The 11,382-nt window shown below is 38.7% G+C and overlaps 1 pseudogene; it reads right to left on the bottom strand.

The window, feature by feature from the left end:
• Positions 1–9,165: 9,165 nt before the first annotated feature.
• On the bottom strand, positions 9,166–9,950 carry LOC127660164 (uncharacterized; annotated as a pseudogene).
• Positions 9,951–11,382: the final 1,432 nt, after the last annotated feature.

Here is an 11,382-nt window from a genome sequence, read left to right as displayed (position 1 = left end):
TGTTCTTTTATGAAATAAAGAAAATAAAAAGGGTGAGCTTTCAGCAGTCTCTGGATTTGCGAGCATATATCTGAAACGCGTCACAAAAATGAACTGAAACTCCGCAAATACGTATCAGACAAACATGAAACATATGTCTAAAGAAAGCTTAAAATATCTACTTTTAAATAAAACAATTCAAATTTAAAACAAATATTTTCCTGCAATGTAATCTGTATGAAACAAAGCAATGTTCAGTTTCTCCTGCTCAGATAATTATCCCTAATGTGATCACACCCACCAGCAGAGCGCGCTATTCATACGGTAATGTGCTGAGGCGATCAATGCAAATTGAAAACGCCCCCGACTGTGCCTTAAAAACATATAGTTCATTCACTTTTCTGCGCGTTTGAAAGACAGCACAATACACAAGTGAGAAAACTCCTGGATAGTGACGAAGAGTTAACATTTTCCTCAGAAGAAGAGCGGAATTCCGATGAACGTTTGTATTTTGAAGAGAGACTTGATCCAGCCGAGGATACAATTTCGGACAAGTAAGTCATTTAGTTTTCATTAGCTGACATGCTATTTTATATAAACATGTACATATTTTACTAGTGGGACTGTTTCCAGACTTGCCAGCCAGGATTCAGAGTATTAAAATTTGAAATATGACTCCTAATAAGCAAGTTTTAGTTACATTTAAATGCTGTTTCGGCAAAAGTAGTTATTTAAATTGTATGCTGTATGATATAAATATGATATGTAATATGATATAAAAATAATATGAATGTTAAGATTATATTTTATCTAGAGTTTATGGTGCTTCATTATAATCAACAAAGCTTGTGCTTGCAAATATGTGTTCAGGTTAAATGAGTAAAATCACATTAAATATGCCCATATTAGAAAATCAGCATATTATTATGATGTCTGAAGTATAATGTGACACTGAAGACTGCAGTAATGATGCTGAAAATTCAGCTTTGATCACAAATGGCATTTTACAATATATTAAAATAGAAAACTGTTTACAATATCACTGTTTTACTGTATTTTGGATCAAATAATTGCAGCCTTGGTGAGCAGAAGAGACCTCTTTTAAATGGTAGTGTAGGTCTAAAATTAAGTAAAGTCTTTATGTAAAGAAAATGTATAGTCAGATTGCTTCTTTTAACTTAAAACTTGATTTATATCATTAAGTATCCTCACATTCAATCTCTTTCTGTCACATTCCTCATTGATAGGCCCAGGGGAGGGGTCTTTTGTCTCCTCAGGTGTGAATTACAATCAATATTCATGATCATTCACGGCTCCTCACATATTATTGTAGCCCAGTTTGTGTTGAATACAGTGTTATAAGACTTTAGCCATTAATGTGATTTTAAGCAACTGAAAAAAGCACAAATGACAAGGCATGTCAAAACTTCTCCAGGGCCTAAAACACACTCAGACCCCAGAGGGTTTAAGTACGGATATCAGGTTAGATACTTTACTCATGTACTTGTTCTTGTGAAAATGTATCGATACCTCACATCATACAACTGAGTGGACAGGGTTTCCCGATAACATTGCAAATTAAGCTTTAACAATCATTTTTACTAACGTCGCTCTTTATTTTACGATGGTGTAATGCCTGTTTCCCAAACCAGCACATAGATCGCTCTTATAAATTAGAAATTAAGTGCTTTGTTACGGGAGCTGTCCGGTCTAAAGGTGTTGATCACTTTGGCTAGTGTGTCCAGGAGTTTGTCTAGAATTTATTTAAAGAAATAATTAGTAAGACAGAGTTGCACGTTTTGATGCTCAATCTTAGAGAGAATAATGAAAGTGTGAGCCGATTTGAACCAGCCATTGGAGGAAGAAAGATGAGGAGGAGGATGAAGAGAGAGAGAGAGTGAGAGAGAGAGAGAATCTCTTATTGCACACTCTTACTCTAATCTAATCTATATTTTAATAATTTATCAAGGCATATTTATTTAAGCTTTAAACTGCGTGGTCACATTACTCAAATATGTCTTCTTAAATAATCTGTTTATAGTCTTCTATTGCAATTACAATTATGCTTATCAATCAAGGTTAATATAATGTTATACTGTATTACATGTCTTGTAAATCTAGACCTATCACTTCTAGACTGCAGAGATAGCCTATTAAATTCAATGCGATTTTCTCAACACATTTTTTATCATCTGAAATAGTTTACAGTGGCTTTCCAATGATCAAAATATATTAATACAGTTTATTAAATGTCCAATTGTCTTTGATTAACTGTATAAGATTGACAGAAAGATGTTTAAGTTGCACTTAATGGACTTCAGAGCAGTTCAAAGTTATCATTCATTTAAAAATAAAAAAAATGATCCATGGGCTTCCCAGCGCCATTTGAGTAAGTACATACTGTATTGGTGAAGAGAGCCCTTAAAACACATGCACATGCACGTCTACAAAATAAAAAGAAGCGCAATAATTTTTATCAAAATAAAATAAAAACAGAAAAAGTAATAACAGAACAGATGTTATAATTGTATAGCTATAAAGAGTAATCCTTGCATCATTCATGAAGTGATAAAATGTAATCTGAAAAGAACATGGCCGCTGCCGCCTGAACGCCTGATGTAGGCGCTTGACTATTTTATTTATAATTGCTGCTAAATTATTGAGACACCGCCAGCCACTTGTCTGAGTGATTGAGCAAACATTTATACCCAATATTTGAAGATTTGGCTGCAATTATAGCAGTATTAAGGACGCTATTTCAAGTTTGGTTTTTGTCGTGTGTCATGGCGGAGATCTCGCTTCAATCCATTTGGGATGCGTTGTACCAAGTGAAAGAGCAAGTAACAATTGAAGTAAAAGCACATTTGGACATGCAAATTGGGTCTGTTCAGGCAGGCCTAATGAACATTCAACAGTCATTGAGCTCTCTTACTGGACAAATCAATGAGTTGCAGCAACGAGTGAGCACAAATGAGGACACGATTGGTAACCTGGAGGAGCGAGTGTGTGCTCTGGAAAAGGACAATGCTTACCTGAAGGAGAAAATGGAGGATTTTGAGAACCGGAGTAGGAGATCCAATCTGCGTTTTATTAATATACCGGAAAGGAAAGAGGGGGGAGGCATGGTCGCTTTCATTGGAGAGCTGGTTGCCACGCTCTTCGGGAAGGAACATTTCCCCACGGCGCCTGTTGTGGAGAGGGCGCATCACTTACCACCATTCGTCCGCTCACCCAGGTCTGGTGAACCCCCAAGATCTCCAAGACCTATCCTGGTAAAATTCTTGAACTTCCAGGACAAGGTGAAGATCCTGAGACTGGCCCGGGAGAAGGGGAATCTGAAGATGGGAGAATCCACGATGTACATCTATCCGGATTTCAGTCCGGGTCTCGTTAAAAAACGTAGAGAGTTTGACACGGTGAAGAAAAAACTCTGTGCCGCCGATATCAAGTACTCAAGGACGATGTAATATAGGTAGCTGTAGCTTGGTGAGTTCAGCATTTTTGTGTTTGTCGTAAAGTAACGTATGTAACACACCTGGGCTGCAGCGAACTGTCGCAAAGAAGTTGGGGATGACGTTGTGAGTTACCCGCGTCACATTAGTTATTCAAATTATTATTATTATTTTTTTTTTCTTCTCCTTCTTTTCCATTGCTTTAGTTTTATTTCTAAGAATGCAGCAATAAACATTAAACTTTAAATAAAATAATAAAATACTTATCAATAGTCAGTGCCTTAGGCTTCTTATTTATTTTTATTTTTTTCATTTTTCTTATTTCTACTTTATTGCTTGTGTTGTGTGAGAATGTATGTAATTGTGCGTGTGTGTTTGTGAGTGAGAGTCTGTGTATGTGTTTCCTTAAATGTTCATGTTGCTGTGTGCTTGTTTTTGTTGTGTGTTTGGGGCCCTCATTCTGTGATGATCATACACCCCTCTACCTTTGAATATGTTTCTGAAATAATACCAGATGTATAATCCTGATTGTGATGATAGCTCCTTTGAAGTTGAGGATGATCTCTATATAAATGCACCAAACTTAGAAACAATGAATAACTTATCTGACCATATTGATTATAAATTACTAACATTCATGGATTCAATTGATCCAGATAGCAATATTCTTTTAAATACAAAAAAATTACTGTTTATATTATACTGACAGTGCATATGATAAAACATTTATTCTTGATAAAAGCAGCTAAATTTACATCAAAAAAATTAAAATGTGAATAATATTTTGTATAAGACACATCACTGTTCCATTAAAAGAGTTCTTTGTGAGTGAAATACCCTATCCTTTATTTACATGTAGGTCCTAAATACATTTATTCCTGCTCTGTAAGAAAAATACATCTAATTGCCACTTCAGATGCAGCTTCTGAGCCACCTTTAGTGTGTAAAGATGGCTTTAGTTCCCATAGGTTTAGTATTCATTGCAATGGGCTTTAAATCTCTTAAACTCTCATCCTCCACAAAATTAATCTGCCGGTAGACTGTGGCAATCCATTTTTCTACAGCAATCGTGAAGCTGCGCTCATCATTCGCGTCAGCGCATCAAGCGTCGCTTTGAACTCCACAGGAAAAGCGGAGTGATAGTTAACACTTTGCGTGCTTCAGTGGTAATTAAAATGCGGCTTACACTGGAAGCTCTCAATAAGCAATAAGCACAATGGTTTGCATTCCTTCAGAATACGTTTTGCATTCTCTTACAAAAGGTTTTGCTTTTCCCTTGCAATAGTTAGCATTCCCTCATTAAGTACGTTTAGCATTCCCTCGCATAAATTTTGTGTTCTCTCCAAAAAAATTTGCATTCCTCACAATAAGCTTTGAGTGAAAGCTAATTATGTTGGAATACATGTGTAAATGTAAGTGGGTCTGTAATACAAGCATTAGAATGTATAGTTTTTCAAATTATGAATAGTTCAACTTCATTGTCATTATATGGAATAATTTATGTTAATGCATTAACAAAAATATTTGGACTTTAAAAACTCTTCCATTACTTCCATTGTAAGTGTCTTTTTATTTTCTTCTAACAAATCGCTCTCTAGGAACACCAGTTGGACCGCTCAGACAAAGAGATTGCAATTCTGTTTGGTGCTGCTATTGGCACAGACATTACATACTTCATCTTTACATTTCGGAATTGCTTACTTGACATAGTAAACCCCAAATTGCTTCCAATCACATGAGCTTATGAAGTTAATTCTACCAAGAAGAGATTAATTTTCCCAGATATTGTGATGTTGTGATGGATGCAAATTGAAACCGGAGATCTGCCATTAAAGGTTTCTAGTGGTTTAAATGTTGTCCCAAAGAGATGCAGAAACCTCAGCATGGACTCTGACATCAGTTTGAATGGAAAAGGGTGATGTCAGTGCAACACACAGCTGAGCTCACACATGGATTAAATACACACACACACACACACACACACACACACGACAAGGCAAGTTTATTTATAAAGCACATTTCACACACAGTGGTAATTCAAAGTGTTTTACATTAAAGTGCTAAGTGCACCTGGCTAAAGGACAGCCGTCAGAAGAGGTAGGGCAAAGATAATCTAAGGATATCCAAAGTTTGTCATTCCCTGTGGAAATACTGTGAATTTATCAGTCGTAATGTTACCTTATATGACTATATACAAAATAATCAATTGTTAGGTTTTTTTTTCTCAATAATATGCTAATATAGAGACATTTTTAAATGATAAAAAAGGCTCCACTGAAGGAAGTAAAAGGCAGAAAAAAAATGACATTTGATATAATCGACAACTCAGATAACATGGACAGATTATCAAAAACTAGTGTGGGTGCCATCAGTATTTTCCAAAAAATTTTAAAGCATAATTTGTACTGTATTTAAATGTATTCATTTATGTTCAAGTTTAGCAGCAAAGTAAAATAATAGCACAAAATATGGCATATTTTACGGAATATAAATCGTGTTTTTTTTATCATCTGAATTTATAGTCAATGCAATTTATATACATAATTTATATGTAATTAATGTTGGCCGTTAAAACGTTCGCACACTTAAACTCATTTGCTAACACACAAACAGACGAAAACATCAGTTAGAGAAGGTAGTAGTAATTAAAGAGTCCAATTCAGAGTATTTAAAGTATAAAAAAAAATTATATTCTGTCCAATTAACATTATTGTTCTAAAAAACTCTAGACCACTGTAAAACACAACTCCTCACATGCTCACGAAATGGCGTTTCATCACATTCATAGTAAAAACCAAGGAGCTCTAAAATACCTGGAGAGAGCTATCCGTTAGCATCCCCATTGATCTTTATGGCTGTGCTCAGCTATTGTAGGGTTCCCAGGAAGCCAACTTTGCTCACTGGTGCGCAGTTCTGGGATCGGGTGTCACGTGACGTGACTGATCACTGGTGAATGGGAATAGATAGGGAAAAATATAAATCAATTTCACGCTTTTAAGAGCCCTTCAAAAGCAATCAGTCACCGGATGAAAATGAACTATAATGTAATTAAATATTTTAAATTGAAATGTTCTTGGAAAAAGAAAATCTTCATAAAACATGGCTACTTTTGAATGGCTGTCTATGGAGAAACATGCTTTTTGCCATCAGGTGGTGTAGTTCCAGCATCTACCAGCAGGGGCTAATAAGGACCTGCTAACAAGCCAATTCCTGATAAATTGGTAAAAGCATTCAGTTAGTCAACCGGAAATTTAGTGCAGAGAAAAATTTGCTATTATCAGAAATATCCACATAGACAGTCTCAAACGTTAATGAATGAATAGAATTCAACAGGCATACAGTTTTATTTACAGACTAAAAGCCTTTTTATTTGTGTGCAGCATAGAGTTACAATGCATAGATATTTTCTGAGGTAATCTTCATAAGGGAGCATGTTTGATATGTTGAGTAGCTGAAGGGATGTCGGGAATCGGGTGGTTGCTCCTGGTTCCTAGTGCCTGCTCCATTTAACCTCTGTCAGAGTGGCTTATACAGAGATACGACGACTTATCTGCTTTTTTGTCTCCAAGGTGCTTTTTTGACCAGGTGCAACTTACATCCGGTGTATGCTTGCGTATGCACTAACTGATACCCTGTTCCGATTCTGGACCTGCGAGGACATCAGCAAGCATGCAATAGAGTTAGAGATCGGTCTCTTGAAGAGAGGTGTGCTCTGCGTTTAAAGGCAGCAGTGATAAGGCTAAATAACAAACATAAAATATTTATTTAATTTCTGAATCATTTTCCAAAAGAGATCAGATTTAGCTCAGTTCTGGGGACAAATTTGACCCTAAAGTATGGCTACTAAAATCACATACACACGTATGCTTGAATGGGCTTAAATGAATCACTTTTTCCTGCAACCTCATTGGCGTGTGTTGTTGCATGTAAGAAAAGCTACATGTTGCATGTAAGAAAAGGGGCAACGTGAGCGACACTCTGTAAGAACTGCAGTGATTCTTTAATACATGTGGTCTGCTCTTCTGATCTAAAGTCTATCTCCCCTGTGCTGTCTTGCATTTGATGCACATGTGCCATATCCAGATAGCACCAGCATGGGTCTGCATTGGTCACAGCAGGGTTTTAGGACTACAGCATGTGTATGTGTGTCTAAAGGTTACGATGCAAGTCCTCCGCTCTCTTAGTCTCACCCTGTACAACGCAGAGAGTGTGTTGCTAAATGTCAGCTTGTCCATATGGCCCCCTGGCCGGCAGATGCCACTTCATAAACCGCCCAATCACATCATGACATGAGCAGGGTCTCGGGGGCCTCTGTCGTCACGGTAGCAAGCCAGTTACACCCACACACACATGCCACCCTGCAGCAAGCCCTCACTACAGGGCCCAGTGCTGGACACCTGCTCAGGAGGATAGAGAGTGAGAAAGGCAGAGGTGGGGGGTTAGAGCACATCTGCTCCTGTGGGCACCTCAGACCTAGAGCCTGCGGTCCTGTACAGCTCTGATTAATGAGGCAGAGTTAAGGTGAGGGGCCCTGAACAACAGGGGCACCATGACTGCACCGCAGCACACACATTCACCACGCTGGCTGCAAGATTTATCTATGATAACAAACAGAACAGAATTTTGTCTATCCTGAATTTTTATTGATCCATCCATCTATCTATCCATCTATCTATCTATCTATCTATCTATCTATCTATCTATCTATCTATCTATCTATCTATCTATCTATCTATCTATCTATCTATCTGTCGGTCTGTCGGTCTGTCGGTCTGTCTGGACTCTGAAACACTCAATCATTGACCGAGCATACATAAACTAAATAATGTTTGGACTAAAAATCCCTACCTGTTATGAATAAATATGTGCATGTGTTTTTATCTAACTCAGTGTGTATGTTCGTTTGTGTGTGTGTGTGCGTGTGTTTTCATGTCAGGGAAAGTGGCCTTGCATTAACCTCTTAGCAAGGGTTCACGGGTCAGTTGGGGGTTAGTGTGCACATGGCGGTGTTACATTAAAATGGGTCTGTGGGATGAGGTCAGTGAGTCAGAACTATCAGAACACCCAGTCCTTGCAAGGAAAAAACGTACAGAATAAAATCACCTCCCTTTCTTTTATTACAACAGCCTCATTTCACATTATTTCCAATGCCTTTCTCTTTCCACAGTCTTTCATCAATGCTAGTTTCAGTATATATACACACATACACAGAATGTATACACAGCATGTATAGAAAAACAGGCTGTGGGCTGTGGAGTTGTCAGACAAACAGTTTTAGAGAAGTCATGGACTCTTATATTATAGTTTTAGAGTTCATTCATAAAATTTTAGATTTGTGAAACAATCTTATTTACTGCTTAAGAAATGAAAGGTATATACTGTATAGATGAAACACTTATTTGGTGTGGTGAATATGTTTCTTTATGATTTGCAATTGAAAATATGCTGAAATTGTTTAAACATTTACATTTACATTTATTCATTTGGCAGACGCTTTTATCCAAAGCGACTTACAAAAGAGGAAGAACATCAGCGAATCATCTTAGGGAGACAGTGGTACAAAAAGTGCCATATTACAAAGTTTCACTATCATCATAATAGTATACAAAACAGATTTAAGTGCAACAAGAAATGTAAATATATATATATATATATATATATATATATATATATATATATATATATTTTTTTTTTTATTTTATTTTTTTTTATTTTATTATTGACCGGTTAAGTGCTTTTGGAAAAGATGTGTTTTTAGCCGCTTTTTGAAGATAGAGAGTGAGTTAGCTTCCCGGATTGAGTTGGGAAGGTCATTCCACCACCGTGGTATGATGAAACTGAAAGTCCGGGAAAGTGTTTTGGTGCCTCTTTGTTTTGGTACGACAAGGTGACGTTCCTTAGCCGACCGCAGGCTTCTGGTGGGAACGTAGCTCTGCATAAATGTTTTTAGGTATGCTGGAGCAGACCCAGTGGCTGTTTTATATGCCAGCATCAGGGCCTTGAATTTAATACGTGCATGAACCGGCAGCCAGTGGAGAGAGACAAAGAGTGGTGTAACATGTGCTCTCTTAGGTTCATTAAAGACCAGACGTGCTGCTGCATTCTGGATCATTTGGAGAGGTCTAATAGCACATGCAGGAAGGCCTGCAATGAGAGCATTACAGTAGTCCAGTCTAGTTATGACAAGGGACTGAACGAGCAGTTGTGTGGCATGTACAGAGAGGAAGGGTCTTATCTTCCTGATATTGTAGAGTGTAAATCTACAAGATCTTACAGTTTTTGAAATGTGGTTCTGTGAAATTTAGCTCATCATCAATGGTTACCCCTAGATTTCTGACCGCTTTGGAAGGCTGAAACTGTAGTTGGACCCAGCTGCACGGTGATGTTGTGTTCAACAGCAGGGTTGGCTGGAAAGACAAGGTGTTCGGTCTTGGCAGGGTTGAGTTGAAGGTGGTGTTCCTTCATCCAGGCCGAGATGTCTGCCAGACAGGCAGCGATTCGAACGGTCACTGTGGTGTCGTTGGGCTGGAAAGACAAGTAGAGTTGCGTGTCATCAGCGTAGCAGTGGTAAGAGAAACCATGTGACTGGATGATGGGTCCCAGTGATGTTGTGTATATGGAGAAGAGAAGTGGCCCAAGCACTGATCCCTGAGGTACCCCAGTAAGTAACTGGTGTGGCTTGGATACTTCCCTCCATGCTACCTCAAAGGACCTTTCTGAGAGATAAGAGTTGAACCAGTCAAGCACAGTTCCAGTGATACCCAGTTTAGAGAGGGTGGAGAGTAGGATCTGATGGTTGACTGTGTCAAAGGCAGCAGAAAGGTCCAGCAAAATCAGAACGGATGATCTCGATTCAGCTCTCGCCAGTCTCAGCGACTCGATGACAGACAGCAGGGCAGTCTCAGTGGAGTGTCCACTTTTGAAGCCCGACTGATTGTCATCCAGCAGCTTGTTCTGTGAGAGATAGGCGGAGATCTGATTGAAAACTGCCCTTTCAAGTGTTTTTGCCATGAATGGGATGAGAGAGACTGGTCTGTAGTGTTCTATCTGTGTGGGGTTAAGTGCAGGTTTTTTCAGCAGTGGGGTTACTCGAGCCTGCTTAAATGTAGTGGGAAAAGTGCCTGCAAGAAGGGATGTGTTAATTATGTGTGTAAGTGCCGGTAGGATGGACGGAGAGATGGCCTGGAGAAGGTGTGATGGAATGGGGTCAAGGGAACAGGTTGTGGGGTGGTTGGAGAGGAGGAGTTTAGAGACCTCAGTGTCAGTTAAAGGAGAGAACATAGTGAAAGAAGGGTTGCATACAGGAGCCAGGTGTTTGACAGGGTGTGGTGCTGTGAATGTATTGCTGATGGCTGTAACCTTATCAGTAAAAAATGTGGCGAATATATCTGCTGTCAGTGATGTGTCAGGTGGTGGAGGGGAGGGCAGAGAAGTGTGTTAAATGTTCTAAACAAGCTACGAGTGTCTGTGGTGCTGTTGATTTTGGTCTGGTAATATGAAGTTTTTGCAGTTTTAACGTTATTTGAAAAAGTTGCGAGCAGAAGCTGATATTTACCTAGATCAGCTGGATCTTTAGATTTCCGCCATCTCCTCTCAGCTGCCCTGAGAACAGTCCGATGTTCACGAAGGATGTCAGACAGCCAGGGGCTGGGTGGTGTAGTCCGTGCTGGTCTAGAGGAGAGAGGACAGATGTTGTCTAGACAGGTTGTTAAAGTAGAGCTAAGTGTGTCTGTGGCAGTGTTCACATCAAGCATGGAAAATACATTTATTGTGGGAAGAGAGGCAGAGACATCAGTGGAAAGGCGAGAGGGTGAGAGGGAACGGAGGTTACGGCAAAAGGAAACCAAAGGTGGGGTCGGTTTTACAATGGATGGGAGAATCATGTTGAATTGAACAAAGTAGTGATCAGAAACATGTAAAGGTGTAACAAGAATATTAGAGGTGGTACAGT

Source organism: Xyrauchen texanus, chromosome 19 (assembly GCF_025860055.1).
Source record: "Xyrauchen texanus isolate HMW12.3.18 chromosome 19, RBS_HiC_50CHRs, whole genome shotgun sequence".
NCBI classification, from domain to species: Eukaryota; Metazoa; Chordata; class Actinopteri; order Cypriniformes; family Catostomidae; genus Xyrauchen; species Xyrauchen texanus.
Note: the sequence above shows the minus strand (reverse complement) of the source record. Positions and strands in the feature narration are given on the sequence as shown.